We start from the raw sequence: 7635 nt of genomic DNA on the forward strand, positions 1-7635 counted from the left end.
CGGAATCAGACCATCCTAATTTTCACATATTAAACATATTTTTTGTGTTTAATAGGCAAAATGACACATTCTGATTTCAGAGTGATCTGTTCTTACAATTTGTAGCTTGGATGTGGTGAACTACTTTTTCAGAGTAGCTTTAGTGAAGTAAACTATATTTTTTATTAAGGGTAGATTTAGTTTTGCTTGTTCCAGTGTGAAGTAATTATTGGTTTGGTAACTATGATTTCAGAGTAGCTTCCCCAACACTGAGTATCACACCTGTGTTTATTGTCATACAGCATTGAAGATGTTAATTGCATTTTAGGCAGGAGCACATCCAAATGCTGCAGGGGGTTAGGTATGGGGGTCGGATGAGTGGAAAGGTGATATGCCCGACGGTTGTGATGCTGTCTGTTGGCTGACATCTTCCTCAGCTTAGAGGTGTTACAGCTAACAAGTAGCAGGTCTGTCTGCTGTCAGCCTGTAGGCCACCCTAGGTCTCTGGCCCCAGCCTCAGCCCCCACTGCCTGACGCTCCACACTGTGACAGGACAGACCCCTCCCCCCGACTCCTGGGGCACACACAGCCCCAGATCCACAATGCACCAGGAGCCGTCATGGCGGATGAGGAGTGACGCTTCTGAGGGAAGGAAAAATCCCTCTTTTCCTTAGGTGTAATGAAAGGTCAGGAGGTAGTATCACCGGGAGAATTACTCACCCTGCTGTGTCCCTCCTCGCCAAAGCAACAACAGAACAACACATTTGTGGAAGGAGGGGGGATAGGAGAAGAGAAATAGAGATGGGGGTAGGAACAGGTGCAGAGGTTGAAGGAATGGCTAGTTATGTGTGCTGAGGGAGTAATGAGTGTGTGTGGAGGTGGGGCTAGGGACTGTCAGGGAGTGGGGGGGGGGGAGTTGAAGTAATGGGCTGAGGGGAAGGAGGGGGAGGGGGGCTCGTTAAAGACATCTTGCCCTTGCAGCACCTCATCACATTCAGAGTTTTTTATCCATGCTTCCTGAACTTCCACTGGCTTTTCCGCTCCAGTTGGCTCACGGCGGACAATGTGATCGGAGTGTCCCTGCCTGCGCTGTGTGTTGTGGAATGGAATGAAGAGTGTTCCGGTCTTTAGTCAAGATGTCAATGTTGCATGAGCCTCCTCAAGGTCAACACCCTAATGAGAATCCTCCAAGGACCACGGTAATTATCGAGTAACAATGCAATGCAAGGCCAGAGAGAAAAAAATATAATTATTCTTGGGCACGTAGTAGATAAAGGGTTTCATTGCCTCCTTTCCGGAGAGAGAAATGGCCTGAAAGAGATTCTATTTACCCAAATACTTCTCCAGCCGGCTCCTTCCTATGTGGTCATTGCAAATTGCAATGTCAGATCCCCATTGCCAGTCAATCTCAGGAGTGGGGTCGTTTCGATGGTTAATGGAATGGTGATATACCTTCACACAAAGGTAACATAATGCTATTTGGCAATTCAGCCTAGCTAGATAGCTTTCCAACAAGCCTGTTAATTTGATTCCACAGATCTCATGAGAGCTGCTATAACCTGTTATTGATGACATGCCACCAGCTTTACGAACAAACTGTATTATTTGAGTAGTGATGTCTGTGTGTGAATGGCACAGAGGGGGAGCTGAGGGCAGCAGAGGATGGAGATTGATCAGTGCTGAGACAGTGGCCGTGCCTCTCGTCGAGAGTTTCAGATTTTTAAGGTCACCCCGGCAGAGCCAAAAGGGCACATCAATTTTAGAGCCCTCGTGATGAACAGAACAACATGTCTTCTCTTCAATCACTCAGCCCCCCTCCACCCCCCATGGAGCAGAGAGAACAGCTTTCATCAACCCATCTGCAAGGAGTTCCTTCTTGATTTGTGTAACGCCTCAGCATGTGCATGATCAGAATAAAAATAAAGACGAAAGGAGACACAACTTATGTAAACAGACAAAGCTGAAAGGAGGATTGTTTAATTTTGTCATGGCAATGCCTGCGCAGTACTCGCTGCCTGCCTGCGTTAGTAATACAAAAAAAAATGCTATTGAGCTGCATCACCATTCTTTGTTCACACGCTCAGATGTTTCATTATGTTGCTTCTCATCTATAAAAAGGAGGATGTTTTGTTGATTTTACATACAGTAAGAAGATTAATCACATATAGTGCATGGATCCAAATAAATCACACGCTAACAGGGCTCAGTATTGTTCAGTCCTGATATGAGAATGAACACTGACATGTAGGATACAGTCTGAGTGTTGCTGCGAGAGGATGAATTGTCTTTAAGTCGGCATTGGCCTTCTTCTGACCCATCCTCCTTTCAAAGGGGGCTGTGTAGGAAACAGCTAAGCACCCTGACTAGTCATGCCGTGTTGGAAACCAGGACAAGGACAAAAACAATGAGCTGTTCAGCCCGAGACAGCTTCAGGGAACAGCAGTGAGTGGGAGGAGAGTGAAAAGATAACATCACAAAAAAACACAGAGACAAGAAAAGGAGAACAAGGGAGGAGGAGGAGAGAATGGGCAAGCAGGGATCAGGGTGACCCCGTGCCAGCCGCTTGCGAACATGTTCTGCTGAAGCCGGAGAAAGGCCTAAACTAAACTACACCAAGTAGTAATCTCACCACCACAGACACAAATCCTGGGAATCAGTCTTGACGCCAACCGACCCCTCTCCATGGAACAGGGCTACGCTGCTCTCCCAGTCACCCAATCCCACAGCACAGAGGAATGGGATGACTCTGACTCTGAGGAGCCACGCGGTCAAACTGCTCATAAAAGGAGCACCAGCTCCATTCTGACCTGACAGCAGTCAGTGGGATTAAATTGACAGGGCTTATTGTGATGTCCACCTGCCCTCTCATAAAGGCCCCATTAGGACATTGTAAATAGAGGTAGGAGGGAACACTTAGACAACCACGATCAAAGACCCACTGTCTGTCACACCTGTGATGATGGGCTGGTTTAAAGAGTCAGTAGAAGATTCAAGGGAAATTTCACCACTGCTCTATTTCACTATATATGCCCATTGATATGTTTTTAAAATATTAGATGTGCCATAAAAATGTTGAATTTCCTCAATACACAAAAATACGAGCATTTCTGCATCTCACCGGTAGAAACGGGCCAGCTACATTTCCTGGTTGTAAGCCAACCACAATATCCAGAATTCCTAGCGATTTCAGGACGTGGGGGACCGCCCCGTGGAGGAGTAGGGTATCCAATTGATGGGTGAAAAATCAAAATGTCTGGTTTTGTAGCCAGCACTTTCAGCCAGAGGTTTTCTAAGTGGAACTGAAGTCTCAACTGATGGGGTTGCCATGTCGTCAAAAATTGAAAAGTGATGCTATTCCAGTGAATTTCCCCTTCACTTCAAAGAGGAGGACATCTGATCAGCCAACATCAGTGCAGCAGAAAAGAAGGCAAGCTGAGGTAACGTAGGTAACGTTATCTAGCTAACTAGTTAACTACCATCGAACTACATTTGTTTATCTAAACCAAAATCTAGCTAGGTAGCTTTTATAATGCGCTGGCTAGACATTCCAAAGCATAATGATGTAACTAGCCAGCTGCTATCTGGCGATGTTATTTGAAACTTTGCAAGCTAACATTAGCTTCGTTAGGCTACGTTAGCTGGCTAGCTAGCTAACTACCGCAGAGGCTAACGTGACTAGCATTATGGGTTTTATTTAGAGTCCGATCTCATCAACATCTGCAGCGGCATCGACATCAAGCTCAGTGGGGTTGGGATATGCAAACAAGACAAAAATAAGCCCCCCCTACTATTATTATTATTGACATTACGGGGGCGGGGGGGCTGTGAACCCGTTGGATTAAAGCTTTCAGTCTGGAATAAGCTCAAGTTCAACATCATCTGACTTTGAAACAAGCCAGGACAGCCAAAGGTATTTATGAAAGCACAATACCCTCTTGAGAAAACAAAATCACCAATACGCTAAACTGTCTACAAGACAAGTGTCCCTCAAACTTTTTACACCCTTACAGTCAGTTATTTGGCATGAGGGAGAGGGGCTGTTAGTATACTCTTCTAGACTATTTACTCTATTGTTGGCCGTGCTTGTCTACCCAACAGCACAACTGTAGGTGCTCATATACAACTATACATGACTAGATGGTCTACAAGTCAAGCCCCCCTCAACCTTTTCACATCTTTGCTAACAGCCCATCTCAATGCCCCATTATTGACTGTGTGTAACAAAACACATACCAGTCTACTGTACCCTTTTATGTTTACAGATGAACATGGTTTATTGTATGATTACACACCCCCATGATAAGTCTTCATGTCTTTCCAGGGGACTTAGAGTACATACAAAGCTTCTGCAAGAGGTCGAAGCAGTGGGTGGTGAAGAACATTGCCACCGCGCCAAAGCCTGCTAAACCAAATGTCATTACCCAACACAAGAAGAGGTTCACCAGCTGAAGAACATTCAGGACCCTGACTGGAACATTCAGGCAACACAACGTACATATTCAGTGAGACTGATGTTGTAGTATAATATAGAATGCCCAGTATGCTCACAACTGCATTGTGGTATAGATATTTCTAGCTCTTGTACATATGTATATAATGGTGTTATATAATATTTTTGAATGTATTAGATTCAGTGAGTAAACAATTCCAGGTGCATCAGAAACCAATAAAGTGTTGACTTCAACTTCTGGATCAATTCATTGTGATATTCATGACATGTATTTGGTTAAACTAGCTTCAATCTTCCTGATAAAACAAATCATGCAAGGGGTTGGTGTATCATTTAAACTTTAATTTGTTGCCAAGTAAACATGTTTTAATAAAACAGTAGATTAGTCTGTCGATAAAGCAAATAAGTACCCGTGGCTTGTATTCAAGACGTTTATTTGCTCTGGAGACCTAGGTACATTTACACAGCAGTATGCAGGAACAGTTATGGCAATATATGACATACACTATATACAGTAGAAGAAAAATATACTACTAACGCTTATAATAAATACTACAGTTCTACCAAGGGAATACTTGCATATGGTGTGTTTGGGGGGTGCAGTGAGGTGTTCGGAGTCACTTTGATACAAGGGGAGATTGTTGTTATGGGACCTTTCACATCTCTTGAGAGTCATCAACTTCTTTGTATCCAAGCGATATTGTCTGCAAGAGAAAGATGAAAACGCTATAAGACATTCATGGGCAATTGTTGTGTACTGTCTTTATTCCTACTGTAGCAGCATGGTGTAGAAATATGAGATATCCCACAGACACACATTAGCTAGCTAGATAGATACAACACACAGGTATAGTTACTCCACGACTAATATGAGTCATAAAGCCAAAGTCATTCCTTTACTCTCCACCATCAGACATTTCTCCAGTTTTGCTCCTAATGAAAGGCACTGAGGCTAGCTCCGTTAGTTTGCTGACTAGCTATAACGTTAGATGACAGTACATTTTAGGTATAGCAAAGACAGTTAGCAAAACATGAATCCATTAATTTTTAGATCAGGCAGCAGGCTCAATCAACAAATGGCGTCATTGGTTGAGCTCTCTGGGCACAAAAATTCAGAAATACAGCTGTAGTGCATAATTATGTCTGAAACACCCTCTCATCACTCATAATTATGTAAGGAGACTGGAAAAACACCCCAAATAGTGTCTAGCGGTGAAGTTTCCCTTTACCATGTGATGTTTCCACCAGGGTTGGGGTCAATTCCACTTCAATGAGGAACATTGGAATTTCAGTTTACTTCCTGAATTGCCTGAATTGAAAGGGAATTGACCCCAACCCTGGTTTACACTGTTCGCTTTAAAGTTCATTCCAAATTCGACCTCGTATCAGCCCTTGTATTGTATTCGCTCAGTTGATTACATTGTATTGGCACTGTCTGTCTCGATACATAAAAACAGGCTTAACTGTGAGATCATGTGTGTTGTTGTTCCACAGGATCCATTGATAGACCCATCCCATCTTGAGGTTTTCTCTCACCTCATGTTTAAATCCATCTCATTGAGATGTAATGGGAAAGCCATCTACAATCCTTCCTCCTCCCTTGGCCCTTTGTAAACACTTCTGACCTCTCCCTCTGGTCCTTTGTTAGTACAGCAGTGCTTCAGGATATACAGTCATTTGCATTTTACAATTGTTAAACAAATACCCAGCCATTTCTCCCTCTTGTACCACCCAACGTGACCCTGCACCCACCATTGGTCTTCTAGGTCACCTAAAGGTAAACCAGGCACACTGTAAAACTTACTACAAGAAGGAAGGAATACACTCAAAACCACAAGTGATACTTTAAAGATGGAATTTGCATTAGGGGAAACAGCGCCACTGTTCGCCCCCAGTCCCTTTGTTTTTGTGCAGCATGGTAAAAGCTCTGATGAAAGTCTTGACGACCAAAAGCTTAGCTTATTATTTCAAATAGAAAATTGTGCATTGATCCTGAGTGTGCGAAGACTTCTTTTCATTTCAGTGTTACTCTTTATCACCTGCACCTCAGCAACTGTCGGTGTGCGACAGATTCTCTCAAGAGTAACGTCGCAAAAAAAAGTTGCGGTACACATTCTGCTGTTCTATCGTGCGTGCAATGATGTCTGCATTCACCTGAAGATAAGACTTTCTGTACAAGACATGCTAACATATGATGGGGGTACCTGGGTTGCCGGTTTGCCTGGGAGGGGGTCGCTAGGCAAGAAAAGGTTGAAGAGGCCTCTGTGCTAAAGTACTGTATTTTCAGTGATCAATGACTGAACACAGATCACTCCTTCATAGTATCATGCAGAGGTGTGGACTCGAGTCACATGACTTGGACTCGAGTCACAAATATGATGACTTGCAACTCGACTTTGACTTGAACACCAATGACTCGTGACTTGACTTGGACTTGAGCCTTATGACTCGACCTGACTTGACACCCTCCCCAAGCCCAAATATTAAAAATGATGCTATTAAAAAAAGTGTGCAGCGCATCAACTCTTCATTTAACGGATTACAGTTTGAATCGGACAGCAGCCAATCAAATTGTGCCAGCTGAGAAAAAGTTGTGCGTGGCAGTGCAGAGGAACGTCGGTGGGTGAATTCAGATGAAGCCCTTGGAAAGATGATACCCAAAATTATTATTTTCGGATATAAAGATGACGCTGTATCAACAAAAAACGGATTGTAACTTGCAGAACATGCGGGAAGAAAATTATAGACGGAGGCGCAACAATTTCCAACTTTGTTCGACATTTGAAGCTGCACAAAGAACGGTAAGTCGTGGCTAATATAGCCGACAGCTATATATTTTATTACTTTACTGGTGTAGTATGTAGGCTAACGTAAAGTTAAATCAATGAGCCTCCACACAGTCAGTCAGTGCGGGAATGTGATCATTGCACCCAAGATTGAGCTACAACTGGCTAGGCAGTTAGTAGCCTAAATCCTGCCTGATGTTACTGCTGTTCCTAAAATCATTGACATACATTAGCCTACTGTAACCACACAGAGAAAGAGAGAGTGTGTGTGTGTGTGTGTGTGTGTGTGTGTGTGTGTGTGTGTGTGTGTGTGTGTGTGTGTGTGTGTGTGTGTGTGTGTATATATAAGGTTGGGCAAGCCTACATCGCCCGATTGCGCCCCATAGCGAACCTCGAATGTCGATCACTATTGGGGGGGGT

At 43.7% G+C, this 7635-nt stretch overlaps 1 long non-coding RNA gene across 1 annotated transcript; it reads left to right on the top strand.

Annotated features, from left to right (window-relative positions):
* Positions 1 to 3182: 3182 nt before the first annotated feature.
* On the top strand, positions 3183 to 4663 carry LOC120044314. Its single transcript, XR_005476542.1, has 2 exons — positions 3183 to 3416; positions 4301 to 4663. It is a non-coding gene; the product is annotated as an uncharacterized LOC120044314 (long non-coding RNA).
* Positions 4664 to 7635: the final 2972 nt, after the last annotated feature.

Source organism: Salvelinus namaycush, chromosome 3 (genome assembly GCF_016432855.1).
Source record: "Salvelinus namaycush isolate Seneca chromosome 3, SaNama_1.0, whole genome shotgun sequence".
Taxonomy (NCBI): Eukaryota; Metazoa; Chordata; class Actinopteri; order Salmoniformes; family Salmonidae; genus Salvelinus; species Salvelinus namaycush.